The sequence below is a fragment of the Dipodomys merriami genome, unplaced genomic scaffold, assembly GCF_024711535.1.
Source record: "Dipodomys merriami isolate MVZ:Mamm:240054 unplaced genomic scaffold, mDipMer1.0.p SCAF_51, whole genome shotgun sequence".
Classification (NCBI taxonomy): domain Eukaryota; kingdom Metazoa; phylum Chordata; class Mammalia; order Rodentia; family Heteromyidae; genus Dipodomys; species Dipodomys merriami.
In genome coordinates, this window is record NW_027206080.1 from 4,998,174 (window position 1) to 5,024,324 (window position 26,151).

A 26,151-nucleotide genomic window follows, 5' to 3' on the forward strand; every position below is an offset into this window, starting at 1 on the left:
TAGAAGAAATTTGAACTGTGTACCCCAGGCTGCATAACCTAGGTGAGATACACAGCAGCACAGGCCCAACCGGCGTACCCCAGGCAGGGGGCCAGGACCAGGCCTGGGGATCTGGTGCCTGAACAACACAACCAACTCCTCCCAACTGAAGTCAGAAGTTGAGCATATGCCTCAGCAGAGGGGAGAAAAACAGGGAACTGCACCCCCTGGGAAACACACCTGTGACAACAAAAGACCCGGGGGCTCAGGACAAGAGAAGCCCAAACCCCACCAGAACCTGACCCATATATTCTAGGCTGGGAATTGGACAACACATGCCACCAGCACCTGATAGTAGGCAGGAGCTCAGGCTGGTAAGGTGGGTCAGCAATAGAGTGCTTGTCTTGGGTGCATGAGACCCTGGATCTGATTCCTCAGCACTACATAAGCAGAAAGGGCCAGAAGTGGTGCTGTGGCTCAAATGGTAGGGTGCCAGCCTTGAGCTGAGGAGCTGAGGGTCAGCGCCCAAGCCCAGAGTTCAAGCCCACAACTGCCCCCCCCCCAAAAAAAAACCATCAGGAGCCCATAGCAGACTCCAGCATCTGGGAGAGTGCATCCAGCACATTCGATCTTGCCAAGAGCACCTATAGGAGCAAACAGGAGCAGTCTAGGCTGCTCAACCCTTCCAAAGGTGGGAACTGCTAGTGATCTACAGCAGAGAGCTGAGAATCCCATATAGGTCAGACCAGCAGCTGGAGGTCGGCCCCAAACAGAACCCAGATCAGGTACAGACTCTCTACCAATACAGAAACAGCAACCAAGCAAAGACAGACACACCAAAACAAAATTTCAGATTAGTCTCCAATAATCCCTGAACCCCCATGCGAACATCACAGAGAAAAATTACAAGGTTTATCAACACCCAGGACAGCAAGCTATCCCCCATAGCTAGCAGCCACCCAAGGGAGAGCCCCAGTGGGAGCAAAGCAGGAATGGAAGACAAAAGCTACATCCAAGGGATGCTGGAGGCAATGACTCAAGAAATAAAGCGAGAAATAGACCAGAAATGGAAAGAACATAGGGGCGACTATCCAAAGAGATGCAGGATCTCAAACATGAGGTACACGCAAAAATAGAGGCAGTACATACCTCACTAAGAAGTGAGATAAATGCCAAAATAGAGGCAGTACATACCTCATTAAGAGGTGAGATCAGTACTTTGAGAACCAACATCAAATCCATAAAGGAGTCCATTTCCTCCATGCAAACCACAATAGAAGCCACAGTTAACAGAGTGAACGAGATGGAATGTAGAGTGTCAGATACAGAAGACAGAATACACCAACTGGACCAAAAAGTAACAGATATGGAAAAATCACTCAAATTATGCCAAAGGGAAATTCAAGAGCAAGCAGATAGTGCCAAGAAATTTAACCTTTGTATAATTGGAGTGAACAAAGGTGAGGCATATCAAAGCAAGGGAATGCAATACCTATTCAACAAGATAATCAGTGAAAATTTTCCCCATCTCAAAAAAGAACATCTTACCTACAGAAGAGAAGCATATAGAATACCTAACAAGCAAGATTCCAGGAGAAACACTTCTAGACACATTATAGTCAAAATGATAGATCTGAATAATAAGGAAACAATCTTGCATGCAGCAAAAATGAAGAAGGAAATGGGAAAAAAATTAGAATCACTGAAGATCTCTCCACACAAACACTGAATGCAAGAAAGGCCTGGGAAAGCACCATACGAGCCCTGAGAGCCAATAACTGCCAACCCAGACTGATATACCTGGCAAAGCTAGCATTCACATTTGATGGTGAACTGAAAATTTTTAATAGCAAAGAAAAATTAGATGAATACATAAACATTAAGCCAGCCTTACAAAGAATACAAAGAGGGGGAACACAACCTGAAGAAAGCAACCAGGAACTGGGACCTGCACCCAGACAGGCATTAATCGAAGTCTAACTGAGCAAGCACAAGAGGAAAGGAAAGAAGAAAAACTGAGGAAAACAGGGAATGACAGGGACCATGATGCATCTCTCTATACTATCTCAATATTAATGGGCTTAATTTGCCAATCAAAAGAAAAAGAACTGCAGATTGGATCAGAAAACATGACCCATTCATCCGTTGCCTTCAGGAGACCCACTTCTCAGCCAAACATACAAACAAACTCAGTTAAAGGTTGGAAAAGGATCTACCAATCAAATGCTCCCAGTGAGAAAGCAGGTGTAGCTATCTTGATATCTGACAAAATAAACTTCATTAAAATCAATACAGAAAGACAAGGATGGACACTACATGTTAATACAGGGAACAATCCAAGAGAAGGATATTACCATCATCAACTTATATTCCCCAAACATTGGTGCACCCAGATATGTTAAGCAAATACTCTCAAACTTACAGAACAAAATAGATCCCAGTACGATAATACTAGGAGACTTTAACACCCCCACTGTCACCAAAGGACAGGTCTACCAACCAGAGGATTGGCAAAGAAGCTACCGAATTAAGTGAGGCCATACTTCAAGCGGAATTAATGACATCTACTGAGTATTTCACCCTAAAACAACACAGTGCACCTTCTTCTCAGCAGCTCATGGAACTTTCTCCAAAATAGACCATATCATAGTTCATGCAAGGAACTTAAGCAAATACAAAGGGATCAACATAATCCCCTGTATCCTATCTGATCACAGTGGAATCAAGCTAGTTCTCAAAGCATACTGCAGAAATTTCTGTAATACATGGAAATTGAACAGCACACTTCTTAGCAATGCCTGGGTAATGGAAGAGATCAAAGAAGAAATAAAACATTTCCTACAACTCAATGAAAATGAAAACACCTCGCAAAGAAACTTGTGGGACACAGCAAAAGCAGTCCTGAGGGGCAAATTTATTGCCCTCAGTGCCCACATCAAGAGAATGGAGACAGACCAAGTAAATAATCTCATGTTGCAATTAAAACAGCTAGAAAAACATGAAAAAATGGAACCTAAAGTTACTAGACGGAGGCAGATAACCAAATTAAGAGCAGAGATTAATCAATTAGAGAATGAGAAAACCATAGGCAAAATTAACCAAACAAAAAGCTGGTTCTTTGAAAAAAATAAAATTGATGGACCATTGGCAAGATTAATTAAAAAAAAGAAGAGAGGAAACCCATATTAATAGGATGAGGGATGCCACAGGAAAAAAATCACAACACATACTCAAGATATTGAAACAATCTTAACGGACTACTTTCAAAAGTTATACTCTCTAAAGGAAGAAAACCTGGCAGAAATGGATGCATTTTTAGAGAAATACAAGTTGCCCAAACTGAGCAAAGAAGAAGTAAATCAATTAAATAAGCCAATATCCTACAATGAGATACAGGAAGCAATCAAAAGTCTTCCAACAACAACAACAACAAAAAAGCCCAGGACCAGATGGATTCACAGCAGAATTCTATAAGACCTTTAAAGAAGAACTAATATCCATACTCCTCAAGCTCTTCAGAGAAACAGAGAAGGAGGGAGCTATCCCAAACTCATTCTACAAAGCCAATATCACACTCATCCCTAACCCAGGCAAAGACCCAACCAAAAAAGAGAATTAAAGGCCAATTTCCTTGATGAACACAGATGCAAAGATCCTTAACAAGATTCTAGCTAACAGAATCCAGAAACACATTAAAAAAAACAAACATACACTATGACCAGGTAGGCTTCTTCCCAGAGATGCAGGGATGGTTTAACATATGTAAGTCAATAAATGTAATCCAACACATCAACAGAGTCAAGGTCAAGAATCACATGATTATCTCCACAGATGCAGAAAAGGCCTTTGATAAAATTCAACATTCATTCATGCTAAAAGCTCTGGAGAAAATAGGAATAGAAGGAACTTTTCTTAAAACAATAAAAGCCATTTATGACAGACCAATAGCCAATATTATACTTAATGGGGAAAAGCTACAACCAATTCTCCTAAAATTAGGAACAAGGCAAGGATGCCCATTGTCTCCACTTCTCTTCAATATAGTCCTGGGACCCTTAGCCAGGGCAATAAGGCAAAAAAAAAAGACATTAAAGGGATCTGCATAGGGAAAGAAGAAGTTAAACTATCCCTTTTTGTAGATGACATGATACTATACCTTCACAATCCCAAAAACTCCATCCCCAAACTCTTAGAAATCATAAATCACTTCAGCAAAGTAGCAGGATATAAAATCAACCCACAAAAATCAGTTGCCTTCTTGTACACTGACAATGTACAAGCAGAGAGGGAAATAAAGGGAGCAATCCCATTCACAATAACCTCCCCCCAAATAAAATATTTAGGAATTAACCTAACCAAAGATGTAAAAGAACTATTTAATGAAAACCATAAAAAGTTAAAGAAAGAAATTGCAGAAGACACTAGGAAATGTAAAGACCTCCCATGCTCTTGGATAGACAGACTTAATATAGTGAAAATGCTAATGCTGCCAAAATTAATATACAAATTCAATGCAATTCCTATTAAAATCCCAATGACGTACATCACTGAAATACAAAAAACAGTCCAAAGATTTATATGGAACAACAAAAGACCTAGAATAGCCAAAACCATTCTAGGGAATAAAGACAACATACTATAGAGCTATAATAACAAAGACAGGATGGTACTGGCACAAAAACAGACCCAAAGACCAATGGAATAGAATAGAAGATCCAGAAATAAATCCACAGGCCTACAGTCAGCTGATATTTGACAAAGGAGCCAAAGACACACAATAGAAGAAACACAGCCTCTTCAACCACTGGTGCTGGGAAAACTGGGCGGCCATATGCAGAAAACTAAAAGTGGACCCCAGCCTATCACCATGCACCAACATCAACTCAAAATGGATTAAAGACCTTAACATTAAACCTGAATCTCTGAAACTACTGCAGGACAGAGTAGGAGAGACCCTTGAACTAATAGGCACAGGAAGGAACTTCCTGAACAGAGTCCCAAGATCACAACAAGTTGGAGAAAGACTCGACAAATGGGACTACCTTAAAATAAAAAGCTTCTGCACAGCTAAAGCTATTGCAACCAAACTAGAAAGGCAACCAACTAATTGGGAAAAATATTTACCAGCAATATATCAGACAAGGGGTTAATATCCAGTATATACTGGGAACTCAAGAAACTAATCCCTCCCAAACCTAACAAACCAATTACTAAATTGGTAAGGGAACTATAGGGAGACTTCTCAGATTAAGAAATAAAAATGGCAAAGAAACACATGAGGAGGTGTTCACCATCCCTGGTTGTGAAGAATGTCCCACATCCACAAGTCAGCCAATGACAAATGCTGGAGGGGATGCAGAGAAAGAGGAACCCTAATACACTGCTGGTGGGAATGTAAACTTATACAACCACTTTGGAAAGCAGTCTGAAGGGTCATCAGAAAGCTAGATGTTGACCTCCCTTATACCCAGTCATACCACTTCTAGGCATCTACCCTGAACATCAGGAACCAATATACAAGGACACATTCACCTCCATGTTTATTGCAGCACTGTTCACAATAGCTAGGATATGGAAACAACCCAGATGCCCCACCACAGATGAATGGATCCAAAAATTGTGGTATCTATACACAATGGAATATTATGCAGCCATTAGAAAGGACAAAATAATGGCATTTGCAGGGAAATGGATGGAGCTAGAAGAAATCATGTTGAGCGAGGTAAGCCAAGAGCAAAGAGACAAATGGTACATGGTCTACCTGATAAGTGGATGTTAAACCCAAAATGTTAGATGGTACGACAAAATTAACAGGACTTAAGAAACAAAGAACTTCCACTCATCTGGTCGAACCACTACTAAATGACCCCATCCTGCTGATCACATGTATGGTGTATATGTGTACACCGTTATATGTTATAGACGGTGATAGACAATTTGCTCCAGGAAAGTTAGAATGAGTTTGTGACTTTAAATGAGCATCATTATCCCACAATACTGTGAAATTTAGGAAATTATGTAATCACTTAATCACAATTTTAAAAAAAACCACCAGAAAACTAGAAGTGGCGCTATGACTCAAGTGGTAGATCATGAGCCTTGAGCTGAATTGCTCAGAGACAGCTCCCAGGCCCCACGACTGACAAAGAGAGAGAGAGAGAGAGAGAGAGAGAGAGAGAGAGAGAGAGAGAGAGAGAGAGAGAGAGAGAGAGAGAGAGAGAGAGAGAGAGAGAGAGAGAGAGAGAGAGAGAGAGATCCTTCATGCGATTGTTTCTAACATATTTATAAGATATGTCTTTGTTGCTTTGTATGTCCCTCCCCCATGGTATAACCCCTGCTTTCACTATATATCATGTTGGTATATGTGGAGGGGAAGGGAAAAAACAAATCGTTAAAACAGGGATACAGGAGGACCCATTGCAACAATGAGATGTACAAGTCGTTATGTCAAAAAAACAACTTTACAACTTTGGTGAGGGGATGGGGGGATGATACGAAGGGATGGGAAGGAGAAACAAAGGAGGAGGCTACAGTGCTTGATAAGAAATGTACTCATTATCTTACCCATGTAATTGTAACCCCTCTGTACAGTATTTTCACACAAAAAAAGACAGATGTGGAGTGTCAGACAAGAGGATCTTCCTAGCAATCTGAGTTTCTTTAAGGGTGTCTTCCTTCTGTGGGCACCCCTATAAATGAGGGAGTTGGATACTATGCAGGACATGGCCCTGCATGTTACAATCTTCTAAGGACTTTAAAAACCCTGGATGTAGGACTGGAAAGGTGGAGTGCTCTCCTAGCACGAATGAAGCCCCGGGCTTGATTCCTCAGTACCATGTAAATATAAAGCCAAAAGTGGTGCTTTTGTTCAAGAGGTAGAGCACTAGCCTTGAGCAAAAAGAAGCTCAGGCACAGTGCCCAGGTCCTGAGTTCAAGCCTCAGGAATAGCAAAAAAGACAAAAACAAAACAAAACAAAACAAAATGCTAGATGTTAAGCCAGGCACTGGTGGCTCAGCTCATACCTGTAATTCTAGCTACTTGGGGCGCAGGGAACTGAGGATGGTGTATCCAACCTAGCCAAGAACAGGGAAATCTCTGAGCCTCTTACCTTCATTTAACCAGCAAATAGCCAGAAATGGATGTGTGGCTCCATTGGTAGAGTGCTAGCCTTGAGCACAAAAGCTAAGGGACAGTGCCCAAGCCCTGAGTTCAAGCCCCAGTACCAGGACACACAAAACAAAACAAACCCTAATTGTTCACCCTCCATCCCAGGCCAATAAATTAATACGGCTGGAACCTGACCCAGCCATTGCCTAGTGATTCCTCTCTATACTCATTTTTGAAAGGTCACTGTCCCATCAGTGGTTTTCTTTTTATTTTTTATTGTGAAAATACTGTACAGAGGGCTAACAATTACATGGGCAAGAAAATGAATACATTTCTTATAAAGCATTGTTTCCCCTTGTTTCCCCTTTGTTTCTCCTTCCCATCCCTTCCCATCCTCCCCCCCCCACCCAATCCTCCTCCCCCCCTACCAAAGTTGTAAAGTTCATTTTTCCACATAACAACTTGTACATCTCATCGTTGCAATGGGTCCACCTGTATCCCTGTTTTAACGATTTGTTTTTTCCCTTCCCCTCCACAAATTATACCAACCTCAAATACAGTGAAAGCAGGGGTTATACCATGGGGGAGGGACATACAAAGCAACAAAGAAATCATCTTATAAATGAGTTAAAAACAATCACCTGAAAGAAAAAAAACATTTGAATACATATCTTAGGGTTCATTTCCCTAACATCAACTTATCTGACCTTTTCTGCTTGACTCAAACATATACTAGTTATTGCAAATAAGGGAAACCATGGGACCTAAGTTTCTTTGGGCCTGACTTACTTCACTTAATATAATTTTTCCAAGTCTTTCCATTTCCTAACACATGGGGCAATGTCATTCTTTCTGATGGGGGCATAGAATTGCATTGTGTATATATACCACATTTTTTTGATCCATTCATATCTACTGAGGGACATCTGGGTTGGTTCCATATCTTAGCTATGGTAAATAATGCTGCAATAAACATAGTTGGGCTGGTAGCTTTAGTGTGGTCTTGTTTGTGAACATTTGGGTAAATGCCCAAGAGTGGGATTGCTGGGTCATAGGGGAGTTCTATGTGGAGTCTTTTGAGGAACCTCCATACTGCTTTCCAAAGTGGTTGGACAAGTTTACACTCCCACCAACAATGCAGTAAGGTTCCCTTCTGTCCACATCCACTCCAGCATCTGTTGGGGTGAGGTGGTATCTCAATGTTGTTTTGATTTGCATTTCTTTTATTGCTAGGGAGGTTGAGCATTTCTTCATGTGTCTATTGGCCATCTTTCTTTCCTCTTCAGAGAAGTTTCTCTTTAAGTCTTAGAAAGTGGCAAAAACTCCCATGCTTCTGGATTGGAAAGATCAACATCGTAAAAATGGCAATACTTCCCAAGGCTATCTACAAATTCAATGCGATACCTATCAATATTCCACCATCAATGGTTTTCTGAGTTTTAAAACACCGAGGCTTTTTTTCCATTTAAGCAGTAGGTCAGCTGACAGTCCACTAGGTGGCACCTTCCAGCAAACTTCAGTGGGACCAGAGAGCTCTTGCTCTGGTTCTAATTTCAAGGAATATACAGAAAGCAGGCCATGGTGGTCTTTGCTGGCAATAAGGGGTCTGCCATGGATGAAAAGATGGAATTTGTTGGATAGCAACTGGCTAGTGAGTGTAGGAGCCACAGAAAGATAAGACTGGTCCTTGTTAGGAAACTGAGGCCAGGAAAGGAGATAGCTCTATTCTAATCAGAACTGACTCCACCCTCCCCTGTTTGTTTAGCCAATCAGAATGCTATTCTCTGACTACTACAGGTGTCAGTCCAGAAGGGAGCATGTGGACTCCAGAAGGCAAATGTGAAACAAGAGGTGTAATTCTTTGGGTGTTATGTAGTCGAAGTCAAGGAAATAGTGGCCTCTCCAGTCAGATGAGACAGTATTGGATAGAAATAGTGGCCTCTCCAGTCAGATGAGACAGTATTGGATATAAGTCCCCTTGTGAGGCTTATATGGGACATCTTGCCTAGGCTCAGACAGACCATACAGAATACCTCCATGAGCTTCTTTGTTTTGTTTTCCCACTGGGTTCAGCCTTTGAGGCAGGGGGAAGAGAATGGATGGGGCTGGAGAGGGGAAAGAGTTCAGGGTCAGGGTTTCAGAGCTGTGGTGCCCAGGAGCCCTATGGGAACTATGACTGTAGCAGAAAGTGTGATTGAATGGTGTGTACAGGGAAAATCTGATGCCAGCAGAAAACTGTTGGTTTGTGTGTTTTCCCTGTTGTGTTTAGACAGGATTCTGAGTTCATGACATTACCCCAGTGATCTGAAAGCATGGAGACCTATTCTTTTTTTTTTTTTTTCTATTTTGTCATGGGCCTTGAACTCAGGGCCTGGGTGCTGTCTCTGAGCTCTTTTGTGCTCAAGGCTAATGCTCTACCACTTGAGCCACAGCACCATTTCCGGTTTTTGAGTGGTTACCTGGAGAGGAGTCTCACTGGGACTTTTCTGCCCAGGCTGGCTTTAAACTGTGATCCTCAGATCTCAACCTCCTGAGTAGCTAGGATTACAGGCATGAGCCACTGACACCTAGCTGAAGACTTATCTTTTTTTTTTTGTCAGTCATGTGGCTTGAACTCTGAGTTTGGGCGCTGTCCCTCAGCTCTTCAGCTCAAGGTGAGCGCTCTACCACTTGAGCCATAGTGCCACTTCCAAGACCTGTCCTTTAGTATCCCTAACCCATACTGCTTCCAGATATCCTATAATCCACCTCTTGAATCTGCCCTTTAATCACAAACTAAGACCACTCCAAGCTAACACATCCTCTCTGACCCATTAAAAGCAGAGGACAGTGTTCTATCACAGATTTCTCTCGTCTGTCTCTTAACAAATGCATGCATAGAAGTCTTTCCTACTGTCACATTGTCCACTGGACAGAATGGACTCAGAGCCACAGCGAAGTGTTGTTTTGTTGGTGGTGGTTTTTTCCCCCTCTGGTCTCTAAGTAGGATTGTGCCACAGGTTGGCTGTGTCCACCACCAATGCCCAGCTCCTCTCATACAACCTTCTTGAAGCCCCCTTGTCTCTGGGTTTCCATCACTGCCCTTCCCAGCACCTGGTAGGTCTAGGGCCGAGCAGCCCATACTGTTTCTAGCCTAATGTGACTACATTATCTTTTGTGATCACCCCTACCTTATCTTGTTGTTCTACTCAATTCTCCTCAAACTTTCCAGAGTGAGAATACCATGCCCCTAAATTTTTCTGAGACAAACTGAGAGGAAAGTGGAGCTGAGCAGTGACCCAATTCAACCCCTGAATCATTTGTGTCTTTATTCCAACTGACCTCACACTTAACAATTACTTACTAATGCTTACTTTTTATTGCCTAATCAATGGAAACTTATAATTCTCCCATAGGCCTGCACATAGTTCAGATGTCTGCAGAAAGAATTCCTGATTGGCACCCTGCTCTAAAATTGCTAAATTCTCTGCTTTGTGGAATGGCCTCCACCTCCTCTATGGGCTAGACATTGACCTATGATCTGCCTGGCTGGGATCAGAAGGTGGAGGATGAGCTGAGCCATTTAGACTTTCTCAGACTCCAAGATCAAAAAACACACAGGACAGAAGGAAGCAATTACAGATACAAACTAATTCCCACAGAATCCTAGGTAGGTTCTATTCTCATTTCCATTTTCCAGATGAGAAAACTTAACCAAGCCATCCCCTTTCAGACTCATTTACTCATTCATTCAACACACATTCAATTCATGCCTGGAATTGACATGTATGCCTTTATTCCTAAACTACTTGGGAGGCTGAGATCTGAGGATTGAGGTTCAAAGCCAGCCTGGGCAGAAAAGTCCAATAGACTCTTATCTCCAATTCACTACCAAAATATCAGATATGGAACTGTGGCTCAAGTGGTAGAGAGCCAGCCTTGACCAGAAAAAGCCAAGTGAAAGAAGCAAGGCCCTAAGTATGAGACCTAGTAGTAGCACAAAAACAAAGAAACCAAGAAACCAAAAACAAACTACCCTGCCAAACACAGGATCTTTAGCAGCTGTTAGGGATTCAATGGTGGGCAGGCAAATGGATCCTAGTCTCGTATAAATCAATCCATGTATAATAATTGTCTTAGGTAGCAGGAAGGGAAAAGGTCATTACAGCTGTTAGGAGCAGATCTAGTATTAGAACCTAGTACTGTTGGAATCTAAGTTTAATGTTCAGAAAAAGTTCCGTTATGCCAACTCACCACGGCTATTCATCAAGGGAGACACTGGTTTAGCCAATGATCGTCTTGTCCCTTACTACTGAATACTTTCCTCCCCTCTTTCTTTCTTTTTCCTGCTCCCCTCAGCAAAAGTCAGACAGTACACTGTGTTTTGTACATGCCTTCTGGCTTCAGCTTCAAGTTTGCAGAGCAATTTTCAGTGCATTGGGGTACACCTTGCATTTCTTACGTAAATGATACTGGAGAACATGCCATATACATATAGATTGCCTTATTCTTTTGTTTTCAACTGTGAAATATTCCATGATGTGAGCAAAGTTCAGATAATCCCCAATGGATAGATTATTTCAAATTGTTTTCAGTCATGGGCTAATTAAATTTATGCCAGTACCAGTAGCTTTGTTAACACCCTATTCTGTAGTGTGGAAGTAAATCTTTTTCCATCTTTTTTATTGTGTTGGTCCCAGGGCTTAAACTGAGGGCCTGGATGCTGGCCATGAGCATTTATAGTTGGATAATTTGTTTTTTGTTTGTTTGGGTCTGGTCGTGGGGCCTGAACTCTCGGTCTGGGCGCTGTCCCTCAGCTCTTCAGCTCAAGGCTAGCGCTCTACCACTTGAGCCACAGCGCCACTTCTGGCTTTGTTCTTTTTGCTTATGTGGTGCTGAGGAATAGAACCCAGGGCCTCAGGCATGCAAGGCAAGCGCTCTACCACTGAGCCAACTTCCCAGCCCTGGATAATTTGTTTTAAAACATGTATTTGATATGAGCATTTACACTTCCAAACTAGGCACCAATGGTTCATAACTGTAATATTGTTTTATGCCCCCGAGTTCTGAGTGCTCTACTCCTTCCCCAAAGGACAGACAAGCCACCAAAGAGAAATAGACAGCATCTTTCTGTCACAAGCAGCTCCTGTGCTTCCTGGCATCTACAAAAGACTCTCTTGCTGTCTACAGCCACTGGTGGAATTTTTTTCTGCCCAATTTGGGGAGACCTGATGAATGTTTGGAAGCTCAGGATGCAAATGACAAGACAAAGCACTCAGAAATTGGGGCCTTAAATCAAATTAGTTTTAAGGCCCCCAAGTTCTGAGTCCTCTACTCCTTCCCCAAAGGACAGATAAGCCACCAAAGAGAAATAGAAAGCATCTTTCTATCACAAACAGCTCCTGTGTGCATCCTAGCACTAATGAAAGCCCCTCTTGCCATCCACAGCCACAGGTGGATTTTTTTCTACCCAATTCGGGAAGAGCTGACCAGTGTTTGAGAATGCTGGGTGCAAATGACAAGATAGAGCACTCAGAACTTGGGGGCTCTAAAACAATTTTTTTAAGGTCCCCAACTTCTGAGTGCTTTACTCCTTCCCCAAAGGACAGCCAAGCCAAGAGAAATAGACAGCACCTTTCTGACACAAGCATCTCCTGTGTGCATCCTAGCACTGACGAAAGCCCCTTTAGTTGTCCACAGCCACAGGTCCAATTTTATTTCTGCCCAATTCTGGGAGAGCTGATGAGTGTTTGGGAGCTCAGTTTGCAAATGACAAGGTAGAGCACTCAGAACTTGGGAGCCTTAAAATAATCAAATAATGGTGGGATAAACATGGGTGTGCTGGCTGCTTTGGTATAACCTTGTTTGTGATTGTTTGGGTAAATGCCCAAAAGTTGGATTGCTGGTTCATAAGTGAGCTCTTTTGAGGAACCTCCATACTGCTTTCCAGAGTTGTTGAACAAGTTTACACTCCTACCAACAATTCAGTAGGTTTCCATTTTTGCCACAGGCCCTCCAGCATCTGTTGCTACTAGATTTCTTGATTATAAACATTCTAGCTGGGGTGAGGTGGATTCTTAGTGATATCTTGATTTGCATTTCTTTTATGGCTAGGGAGGTTGAGCATTTCTTCATGTTTCTATTGGCCATTCTTATTTCCTCCTCAGAGAAGTCTCTCTTTAAGTCTTTAGCCCATTTATTAATTGGGCAGTTGTTTCTTTGAGGATTTGCTGTTGGGGGATTTAATTTTTTGAGTTCTAGATATATTTTGAGTTCTAGATATGAAACCTTTGTCTGTTGTATGGCTTCTCCCAGTCCGTGGGCTTTCCATTGATCTTGCTAGCTATGTCCTTTGCCTTGCAAAAGATCTGCAGTTTCATGCAATCCCATTTGTCCAACCTTTCTTTGATTTGTTGTGCTTCTGGGTCTCTATTAAGAAAATTTCAGCAGGTGCCAAGGAGACCTAGAGTTTTTCCTATTCCTTCCTGTAATGTTTTCATTGAGTCTGATTTTATTTTGAGATCTTTGGTCCATTTGGAGTTGATTCTGGTGCGGGGTGATAAAGACAGATCTAGTTTTAGTTTTCTACAAGTGTTTAACCAATTTTACCAGCACCATTCACTGAAAAGGCTGTCTTTCTTCCATCCTATTTCTTCAGCTCCCTTGTCAAAGATTAGGTGGCTATAGGCCTGCCTGTGGGTTCATTTCTGGGTCTTCAGTCCTATTCCATTTGTCCTGAGGTCTGTTCTTGTGCCAGTACCAAGCTGTTTTGATTACTATGGCTTTGTAGTAGAGTTTGAAATTTATTCTTCCAGAACTGTTCTTTCTACTAAGGATTGTTTTTGCTATTCGGGGTCTTTTATTGTTCCATATGAATTTTTGGATTGCTTCTTCTATTTCATTGAAGAATGAGGTTGCAATGTTGATAGGTATCACATTGAATTTGTAGATAGCCTTTGGCAGTATTGCCATTTTCACGATGTTAATCCTCCCAATCCAGGAGCATGGAAGGTTTATCCACTTGCTTAGTTCTGCTTTAATTTCCTTTTTCAGGTTTTTAAAGTTTTCATCATACAGGTAGGTCCTTCACCTCTTTAGTTAACTCCTAAGTATTTTATTATTTGTGGGGCTATTACAAAAGGGGTTGCTTTCCTAATTTCAGCCATGCTCTTCTCATTATTGGCATACAGGAAAGCCATTCATTTCTGAGGGATAATTTTATACCCTGCTACGTTGCCTAAGTTTCTGATCAGCTCAAGTAACTTGGTAGTGGAGTCGATGGGATTCTTTAAATACAAGATCATGTCATCTGCAAAGAGGGAGAACCAATTCTTTGTTTTGTTAATTCTTTCTATAGATTTTTTAAGACTCTAATTCATTTAATTAGGATTTAATTTTAATTATTTGTTTCCATCTACTGGATTGGGGTTTAGCTTGTTCTTTTACAAGGAGCTTTAGGTGACTCATTAAATTGTTAGTTTTGGATCTTTCCAATTTGTTAATGTAGGAGCTCAGAGCTATAAACTGAGTACTGACTTTGCTGTGTCCCAGAGGAGCTGATAGTTTGTGTGTTCATTTTTGTTAAATAGCATGAACATTTGAATTTCCTTTCTAATCTCTTCCATGACCCACTGGTGGCTCAACAGTGTGTTGTTCAGCCTCCATGTGTTACAGTATTTCCTTTGGTGGTTTTTGGTGTTGAATTCTAAATTTATTCCCTTGTAATCTGAGAGAATGCAGGGCATAATTTCAATGTTTCTGAATTTAGACAGATTTGCTTTGTGGCCCAAAATGTGGTCTATTTTGGAGAATGTTCCATGTGCTGCTGAGAAGAAGGTGTAATCAGATGCTGCTGGGTGAAATACTCGGTAAATGTCTGTTAAGTCTAGTTGATCTATGCAGATTTTGAGATTGGAGGTTTCTCTGTTGAGTTTTTGCTGGGTTGATCTAGCTAGTGGGGATAGTGGTGTGTTAAAGTCCCCCAAATTAATGTCTTTGGATCTATGTGAGATTTGAGGGAGAGTAGCATATCTTGGATAAATTTGGGTGCTCTGTTATTTGGAGAGTAGATGTTTAGACTCATAATATCCTCCTGAAGGAGAGATCCCTTAATTAGTATATAGTGACCTTCTTTATCAGTTCTCATTCATTTTAATTTGAAGTCTATTTTATCTGATATTAGGATGGCAACTCCCGCCTGTTTATGGGGGCCATTTGCTTGATATATTTTATTCCAGCCTTTGACTTTCAGAATGTCAATTTTTTGTGGGCAACGTGTGTCTCTTGAAGACAGCAAATAGAAGGATCTTGCTTTTTGATCCACCTGGACAATCTGTTGCTGAATTGGAGAGTTAAGGCCATTAATAATGAAGGTTAGGACTGACAGGTTTTTGTCTGCCCCTTCATTTTTGTCATTTTTTTTTTGGTGGGCGGGGGAGGGGACCTGTGCCTTGGTTGTCCTTGTTGTGATTATGTATTTCTCTGTTTGTGGACTGCTTCATTGCTTATATTCTGTTCTTGTTGGTTTTGTATATGTAGAATGTCTTTGAGGATTTTTTGAAGAGCTCGTTTGGTAGCGATATATTGCTTTAGAATTTCCTTGCTGTGGACGGTTTTTATTTGTCCTTCTGCTGTGAATGAGAGCTTAGCTGGGTAGATTATTCTTGGTTGGCAGTTATTTGACTTTAGGGCATGGCATACTTCTTTCTAGGCCATCCTTGCTGTTATGGTGTCTGCTGAGTAGACTGAAGTTATTGTGTTTGTATTAACTTTACACGTGATTGTTCTCTTCCCCCTAGGAGCTTTAAGAATTCTTTCTTTAGTGGTTTTTGAGCTGGTATGGAGTATAATGTGGGGGTGGGATGACCTGTTCTGGTCTGGTCTATTTAAGTTCTATCTGGATAGGCCTGTACTTTTGTATATTTGAGAAGAATTCTGGGAGAGTTGACCAGTATTTTGGAGCTCAGGATGAAAACAACAACATAGAGCACTCAGAAATTTAGGCCTTAAAACAAAAAAAAAATTTAAGGCCCCAGAGTTCTGGGTGCTCATATCCTTCCCCAAAAGACACACATGCCAACAAAGACAAATATACAGCATCTTTTTTTTGTCATAATCAGCTCCTGTGTGCATACTAGCATCTATCAAAGGACCCCTGGCTGTCGACAGCCAGAGGTGCAATTTTTTTCATGCTAAATTCTGGGAGAGCTGATGAGTGTTTGGGAGCTCAGGATGTAAATGACAAGATAGAGCAATCAGAACTTGGGGGCCTTAAAACAATATAGTTCTGAGTGCTCTACCCCTTCCCCAAATGACAGAAAAGCCACCAAAGAGAAATATACAGCATCTTTCTGTCACCAGAAGCTCCTGTGTGCATCTTAGCACCGAGGAAAACTCCTCTAGGTGTCTACAGCCACAGATCCAATTTTTTCCCCAATGACTTCTGTAAGAGCTGACAAATATTTGGGAGCTCAGGATGCAAACACCAAGATAGAACACTCAGAACTTGGGGGTCTTAAAACAAAATTGTTATAAGACCCCCAAGTTCTGAGAGCTCTACTCCTTCCCCAAAGGACAAACAAGCCACCAAAAAGAAATAGACAGCATCTTTGTGTCATCAGCAGCTCCTGTAAGTGTCCTAACACCTATGAAAATCCTCTTGCTCTCTACATCTACAGGTCCAATTTTTTTCCCGCCGATTTCTGGGAGAGCTGACTACTGCTTATTTGATCTCAGGCTGCAAACCAAAAGAGAGCACTCAGAACTTGGGGGCCTTAAATCAAAATTGCTATAAGGCCCCCAAGTTCTGAGTGCTCTACTCCTTCCCCAAAGAACAGACAATACACCAAAGAGAAATAGACAGCATCTTTCTGTCACAAGCAGCTTCTATGTGTATCCTAGCATCGAGGAAATCTCCTCTAGCTATCTACAGCCATAGGTCCATTTTTTTCCTGCCAAAGTCTGGGAGAGATGACCAGTGTTTGGGAGTTCAGGATGCAAATGAAAAGATAGAGCACTCAGAACTTACAGGCCTTAAAGCAATTTTTTAAGTCCCCCAAGTTCTGGATGCTCTACTCCTTCCACAAAGGACAGACAAGCCACCAAAGAGAAATAGACAGCATCTTTCTGTCACAAGCAGCTCCTGTGCATCCTGACATCTACAAAAGACTCTCTTGCTGTCTACAGCCACAGGTCCAATGTTTTCCCTCCGAATTCTTGGAATGCTGACGAGTGTTTGGGAGCTCAGGATGCAAATGACAAGATAGAGCACTCAGAACAAAATTGTTTTAAGGTCCCCAAGTTCTGAGTGCTCTACTCCTTCCCCAAAGGATAGACAAGATACAAAAGAGAAATAGACAGCATCTTTCTGTCACAAGCAGCTCCTGTGTGCATCCTAGCAAAGATAAAAGCCCCTCTCACTGTCCACAGACACAGGTGGAAGTTTTTTTAAAAATAATTTTTATTGTGAAAATACTGTACAAAGGGGTTAAAATCATATAAACAAGGTAATGAATACATTGCTTATCAAGCATTGTTGCCTCCTCCTTTGTTTTCCCCCTCCCATCCCTTCTCTCACATCTCCACATCTACATTCTCTCCCTTTGCCCCCACACCTGACTAAATTGTAAAGTTCATTTTTCAACATAATGCCTTGTACATCTTATTGTTGCAATGGGTCAACCTGTATCCCTATATAAACAATATGTTTTTCCCATTCCCCTCCTCAAATTATACCAACATCAAATACAGTGAAAACAGGGGGTATACTGTGAGGGAGGGACATACAAAGAAACAAAATTTCATGTGGTACCTTATAAATATGTTAGAAACAATAGCAAGCAAGAAAAAAAATACTTGTGTTCTTATCTTGGGGTTCATTTTGCTTCACATCATCTTATCTGACCTTTTCTGCTTGCCTCAGATATATACTAGTTATTGCAAATAAGGAAAACCATGGGACCTATGTTTCTTTGGGCCTGGCTTACTTCACTTAATATAATTTTTTCCAAGTCTTTCCATTTCCTAACAAATGGGGCAATGCCATTCTTTCTGATGGAGGAATAGAATTCCATTGTGTATATACACCACATTGTCTTGATCCATTCATATCTACTGAGGGACATCTGGGTTGGTTCCATATCTTAGCTATGGTAAATAATGCTGCAATAAACATAGTTGTGCTGGTAGTTTTAGTATGGTCTTGTGTGTGATCATTGGGGCAAATGCCCAAAAGTGGGGTTGCTGGGTCATAGGGGAGCTCTATGTGGAGTCTTTTGAGGAACCTCCATACTACTTTCCAAAGTGGTTGAACAAGTTTACACTCCCACCAACAATGCAGTAGGGTTCCCTTCTGTCCACATCCCCCTCCAGCATCTGTTGTTATTAGAGTTCTTGATTATAGCCATTCTAACTGGGGTGAGGTGGTATCTCAATGCAGTTTTGACTTGCATTTCTTTTATGGCTAGGGTGGTTGAGCATTTTTTCATGTGTCTATTGGCCATTCCTCTTTCCTCTTCAGAGAAGTTTCTCTTCAATTCTCTAGCCCACTTATTTATTGGGCAGTTTTCTTTGAGGATTTGTTGTCAGGGGATTTAATTTTTTGAGTTCCAGGTATATTTTAGATATGAGACCCTTGTCCATTGTATGGCTAGTGAAGATCTTCTCCCAATCCTTGGACTTTCTATTGCTCTTGCTAGCTATGTCCTTTGCCATGCAGAAGCTCTGCAATTTCATGCAATCCCATTTGTCCAACCTTTCTTTGATTTGTTGTGCTTCTGGGTCTCTATTAAGAAAATTTCAGCCTGTGCCAAGGAGACCTAGGGTTTCTCCTATTCTATCTTGTAATGTTTTCAGAGTGTCTACTTTGACTACGAGGTCTTTGATCCATTTGGAGTTGATTCTGGTGCAGGGTGATGTAGACGGATCTAGCTTCAGTTTTCTACATCTGATCAACCAATTTTGCCAGCATCATTTACTGAAGAGGCTGTCTTTCTTCCATTCTATTTTTTTAGCTCCCTTACCAAGATTAGATGGCTAAAGGTCTGTGGGTTCATTTCTGGGTTTTCAGTTCTATTCCATTGGTCCTGAGGTCTGTTCTTGTGCCAGTACCAAACTGTTTTGATTACTATGGCTTTGTAGTAGGGTTTGAAATTTGGAATTGATATTCCTCCAGCACTGTTCTTTCTGTTAAGGATTGTTTTTGCTATTCGGGGTCTTTTATTGTTCCATATGAATTTTGGGGTTGCCTCTTCTATTTCCTTGAAGAATGAGGTTGGAATATTGATAGGTATTGCATTGAATTTGTAGATAGCCTTGGGAAGTATTGCCATTTTCACGATGTCGATCCTTCCAATCCAGGAGCATGGGAGGTTTTGCCACTTTCTAAGTTCTGTTTTGATTTCCTTTTTCAGGTTTTTAAAGTTTTCATCATAGAGGTCCTTCACTTCTTTGGTTAAGTTAATTCCTAGGTATTTTATTTTTTGTGGGGCTATTACGAATGGAGTTGCTTTCCTAATTTCAGCCATGCATTTCTCATTGTTGGCATACAGAAAAGCCATTGCTTTTTGAGGGTTAATTTTATACTCTGCTACTTTGCCAAAGTTTTGAATCAGCTTGAGTAATTTGGGAATGGAGTCTGTGGGAGTCTTTAAATACAAGTTCATGTCATCTGTAAAGAGGGAGAGTTTTACTTCATCTTTCCCTATTTGGATCCTTTTTATGTTTTCATCTTGTCTTATTGCTCTAGCTATTCTAATACTAAATTGAAGAGAAGTGGAGAGAGTAGACATCCTTGTCTCGTTCCTGAGTTTAGAGGAAATGGCTTTAATTTTTCACCATTAAGTATAATGCTGGCTGTAGGTTTGTCATATACAACCTTTATTGTATTGAGGAATGTTCCATGCATTCCTAATTTTTCCAGAGCCCTCATCATAAAGGCGTGTTGGATCTTGTCAAATGCTTTTTGTGCATCTATTGAGATAACCATGTGGTTTTTATCCTTTCTCTTGTTGATGTGATGAATTATAATAATTGATTTGCGTATATTGAATCAGCTTTGCATCCCTGAAATGAATCCTGTTTGATCGTGGTGTATGATTTTTTGGATGTATTGTTGAAGTTGATTGGCCAAAATTTTGTTGAGAAGTTTTGCATCCATTGTCATCAAGGAAATGGGTGTATAGTTCTCTTGCTTTGATGAGTCCCTGCCTGGTTTTGGGATGAGAGTTATGGTGGCTTCATAGAAAGAGTTCGGTAGTGAACTTTCTCTTTCAGTTTCATTGAAGTGTTGAAGGAGTATTGGTTTGAGTTCTGTTTTGAGGGCTTTGTAGAATTCAGCTGAACATCCATCTGTTCCTGGGCCTTTCTTAGATGGGAGGTCTCATTGCGGTTTCTATTTCAATGCTTGATATGGGTCTGTTAAGTTGGTTTAACTCATCTTGGTTTGGTTTTGGCATGTCGATATTTGCTAGGAAATAATCCATTTCTTCCAGGTTCTCAAACTCATTAGCATAAAGGTTTGAGAAGTTTTCTCTTATAATTTTCTGGATCTTGTTTTTTTTTTTTTTTTTTCTGTTGTGATGTTTCCAATCTCATCTCTGAGTTTGTTTATTTGGATGTGTTCTCTTCTTTTTCTGATAACATTTGCTAAGGGTTTGTCAATTTTGTTAATTTTTTTGAAGAACCAACTCTTTGTTTTGATGATTCTTTCTATTTTTTGGGATTCTAATTCGTTTAATTCTGATTTAATTTTAATTATTACTTTCTGTCTACTGGATTGGGGTTTAGCTTGCTACTCTTTTTTAAGGAGGTTCAGATGTCTCATTAAATTGTTGGTTTCAGATTTCTCCAATTTGTTAATGTAGGAACTCAGAGCTATAAACTTGCCTCTGAGTCCTGCCTTTGCTGTGTCTCAGAGGAGCTGGTAATTTGTATGCTCATTTTTGTTGAATATCATGAACATTTGAATTTCCTTTCTAATCTCTTCCATGACCCATTGGTGATTCAACAGTGTGTTGTTCAGTCTCCATGTGTTACAGGGCTTTCTTTAGTGGCTTTTGGTGTTGAGTTCTAATTTTATTCCCTTGTGGTTATGCAGGGCATAACTTCAGTGTTTCTGAATTTGGAAAAGTTTGCTTTGTGACCTAAACTGTGGTCTATTTTGTAAAATGTTCTGTGTGCTGCTGAGAAAAACGTGTATTATGATGCTGCTGGGCAAAATATTTGGTAGATGTCTGTTAAATCTAGTTGATCTATGCAGTTGTTTAGATCTGCGGTTTCTTTGTTGAGTTTTTGCTGAGTTGATCTATCTAGTAGGGTTAGTGATGTGTTAGAGTCCCCAACCATTAATATCTTTGGACCTATGTGAAATTTGAGGGACAGTAGTGTTTCTTGGAAGAATTTGGGTGCTCCCGTTGTTTGGTGAAAGGTCACTACATACCAATTAAGGGATCTCTCTTTCAGGAAGATATTACAATTCTAAATATCTATTATCTCTTCTCATTAATTTTAATTTGAAGTCTATTTTATCGATATTACGATTGCAACTCCTGCCTGTTTATGGGGTCCATTTGCTTGGTAGATTTTATTCTAGCCTTTCATTTTCAGAATGGTGTGACTCTTGAAGGCAGTAGGTAGAAGGATCTTGCTTTTTAATTCAACTTGACAGTCTATGTCACTTAATCGGAGAGTGTAGTCCATTAGTGTTGAGAGTTAGGACTAAGCGGTGTTTGGTAGTTTTTGCCATGTTATCCACCTTCTTGGGTGCTGGGTCAGCTGGGTTCTTCCTATGGTTCTTGGATTCTCAGTTTGGGTGGTTTCTTGGCTCTTATTGTGGTCTTGTTGGTCTACTATGTGTAGGACATCTTTAAGTATCTTTTGTAGGGTGGTTTGGTGGGGATATATTGTTTCAGTTTTTCTTTGCTATGGAAGGTTTTTATTTGATCTTCAGTTATGAAGGAGAGTTTAGCTGGGTACAGTATTCTTGGTTGATAGTTGTTTGTCTTTAGGGCATGGCATACATCATTCCAGGCTCTTCTTGCTTTCTCAACAGAGACATCGGCTGAGAAATCTGAGGTTATTCTAACTGGTTTCCCTTTATAAGTGATTGATCTTTTCTCCTTGACAGCTTTAAGGATCTTTTCCTTGGTCTGAATTGATCCTATGCGATTATAAAGTGATTGTGGGATGTCCTGTTCTGGTATAGTCTATTTGGGGTTCTACAAGCTTCTTGTATCTGGATAGGCCTATCTTTCTGTATGTTTGGAAAGTTCTCTGCTAGGATCCTGTTAAATAAATTTCCTAGACTGTTAACTTCTGTCTCTAGGTGCTCCTCTACACCCATTATCCTCAGATTAGGCCTTCTGATGGTGTCTTCCAAATGTTGAATAGATCTACCATATTTCTTAGATTTGTCTTGGATAGTTGTATGTCTAGGCTGTCTTCAATCCCCAAGATTCGATCTTCTGTCAAGACTTTCTACTTTGTTTTTTATTTCCTTTCCTTCTAATTGGTCAGCTTTGATGTCTTCAAATTCTTTGTTGCACCTTTGTTTTAGATCTTGTATGAACTTTTTTACTTCCTTAATTTGGTGTTCAGTGTTCACTCTCAAATCACTTAGTTGATTAGTTATTTAGTTAATTAGTTATGGTTTCCTTGGACTCTCTTTCCTTCTGATAGGCTCCATTCAGCATTCCCTTTGTGGTATCCCTGGATTCCTTCAGCTGTCTGTTTATGGATTTCATGAATGCCTCTATTGATCTTTGTCTATTCTCATCTGGCTCACACAATTCCTGTATTACTCTTTGATTAGCTTCCTCACACTCACACAATTCCTGTATTTCTGTTTGACTGTTCTTAGCCTGCTCATGCAATTCCTGTGTTTCTCTTTGACTGTTCTCAGCCTGCTCATGCAATTCCTGTATTAATCTGTGAGTACTTTCCTCATGCTCATGAGATTCCTGTAGTAATTTTGGTTAGGCTCAACATGCTTGTGAGGTTCCTGTTAATCTTTGGTTTGCCTCATCTCACTCCCTATCACACTTGCACTGAGTCCTTTGCAGGTTTTCAATCTTTTCAATCATCATGCTTACCAGTAGTGTTTGTAGATCTTTTTGGGAACTCTGCTTTGGATTACTCATTAACTGTTCTGTTACTTGATTATCTTGAGTGGGAGCTGAAATACCCAGACTTGTAATATTTCTTGTGTTCTCCGGCTTGTTCTGCTCATTTGGTATGAAAGTAACACCAATTTTGTGCTAGAACACTATATTAAGGCAAGCATCAACCGGAGTCCTGTGGTTTCACAGTCAAAATGGCTGCAGATACAATCTAGTTCAACAGATACAATCTATTCAACATCAAACAACTATGGATTAATGGGCTAAGAACATCAAAGAGTGATTCAGCAAGCCAGAAATTATTAGGTTTAGTGAGAATTGTGGGGAAAAATAGGATGTGGAGGAAAAAGAGGGATGTGGAGAGGTAAAATGAGAGTGAATTTAACTAAGTTCTAATCTCAGCGAGGAATTGGATAGAACAGAATGATAGGAGAGCGATTAAAAAAAGAAAACAAGAAAAATGGAAAAACAAAAATTTAAATTTAAAAAATGAAACAAAAATTATGTAAGTATGAAGAAATTATATTGAGAGAAGAAAAGGATAGGATGAGAGGAGAGGAAAGATAAAAAGTAAAAATAAAAAAATAAAAAATAAAAAATCTTAAAATTGGAATACTTGAATGTTATATAGGTATAAAGAAATAATACTCCTATTAAAGAGGTTAAGCCTAAGAGGTTGTGAATTGAATAATAAGTTTCTGGATTATGTATGCACACAATGAGGGGTAAGGTCCAATAACCAATAATGAGTATATATCTAGGGATTAGCAGAACATCAATTAAGTCATGCAAAAAAGAAAGAAAGAGAAAAGAAAAAAAAAGAAAAAGAAAAAAAAAGGACCAAAAGGTCAAAAGAGATTTTAAAAATAAACATCACATACAAAATACACTGCTAAAATAAAAATTATGAAAGAAAAAAAGAAAAACAATTTTTTTATTTGTTACCTCCTCCATTGTTTTCCCCCTACCATCCCCTCCCTACCTCCCTTCCCCAAGGTTCTTTTTTTTTTTTTTTTTGATTGTGATTAAGTGATTACATAATTTCCGGAAATTCACAGTATTGTGGAATAATGATGCTCATTTAAAGTCACAAGTTCATTCTAACTTTCCTGGAGCAAATTGTCTATCACAGTCTGTAATATATAATGGTGCTCACATGTTATATACCATATATGTGATCAGCAGCATGGGGATATTTAGTAGTGGTTCAACCAGATGAGTGGGAGTTCTTTGTTTCTTAAGTCCTGTTAGTTTTGTCATATCACCTAACATTTTGGATTTAGCATCCACTTATCAGGGAGACCATGTACCGTTTGTCTCTTCATTCTTGGCTTACCTTGCTCAACATGATTCCTTCTAGCTCCATCCATTTCCCTGCAAATGCCATTATTTTGTCATTTCTAATGGCTGCATAATATTCCATTGTGTATAGATACCACAATTTTTGGATCCATTCATCTGTGGTGGGGCATCTGGGTTGTTTCCATATCCTAGCTATTGCGAACAGTGCTGCAATAAACATGGAGGTGCACGTGTCCTTGTATATTGGTTCCTGTTGTTCAGGGTAGATGCCTAGAAGTGGTATGACTGGGTCGTAAGGGAGGTCAATCTTTAGCTTTCTAAGGACCCTCCAGACTGCTTTCCAAAGTGGTTGTAAAAGTGTACATTCCCACCAGCAGTGTAATAGGGTTCCTCTTTCTCCACATCCCCTCCAGCATTTGTCGTTGGCTGATTTGTGGATGTGGGACATTCTGACTGGGGTAAGGTGGTATCTCAGGGTTGTCTTTATTTGCATTTCCTTCACCACCAGGGATGATGAACATTTCCTCATGTGTTTCTTTGCCATTTTTATTTCTTCATTTGAGGAGTCCCTTTTTAGTTCCCTTGCCCATTTAGTAATTGCTTTGTTAGGTTTGGGAGGGATTAGTTTCTTGAGTTCCCGGTATATACAGGATGTTAACCCCTTGTCTGATATATTGCTGGTAAATATTTTTTCCCAATTAGTTGGTTGTCTTTCTAGCTTGGTTGCGATAGCTTTATCTGTGCAGAAGCCTTTTATTTTAAGGTAGTCCCATTTGTCGAGTCTCTCTCCAACTTGTTGTGACCCTGGGACTCTGTTCAGGAAGTTCCTTCCTGTGCCTATTAGTTCAAGTGTCTCTCCTACTCTGTCCTGCAGTAGTTTCAGAGATTCAGGTTTAATGTTAAGGTCTTTAATCCATTTTGAGTTGATGTTGGTGCATGGTGATAGGCTGGGGTCCACTTTTAGTTTTCTGCATGTGGCTGCCCAGTTTTCCCAGCACCAGCGGTTGAAGAGGCTGTGTTTCTTCCATTGTATGTCTTTGGCTCCTTTGTCGAATATCAGCTGGCTGTAGGCCTGTGGATTTATTTCTGGATCTTCTATTCTGTTCCATTGGTCTTCGGGTCTGTTTTTGTGCCAGTACCATGCTTTCTTTGTTATTATAGCTCTGTAGTAGAGTTTGAAGTTCGGCATGGATAGCCCTCCCATATTGTCTCTATCCCCTAGAATTGTTTTGGCTATTCTAGGTCTTTTGTTGTTCCATATGAATTTTTGGACTGTTTTCTGTATTTCAGTGATGTACGTCATTGGGATTTTAATAGGAATTGCGTTGAATTTGTATATTAGTTTTGGAAGTATTACCATCTTTACTATATTAAGTCGGCCTATCCAGGAGCATGGGAGGTCTTTCCATTTCCTAGTGTCTTCTGCAATTTCTTTCTTTAACTTTTTATAGTTCTCATTAAATAGTTCTTTTACATCTTTGGTTAGGTTAATTCCTAAATATTTTATTTTTGGGGAGGTTATTGTGAATGGGGTTGCTCCCTTTATTTCCCTCTCTTCCTGTACATTATCAGTGTATAGGAAGGCAACTGATTTTTGTGGGTTTATTTTGTATCCTGCTATTTTGCCGGTGATTTATGATTTCTAAGAGTTTGGGGATGGAGTTTTTG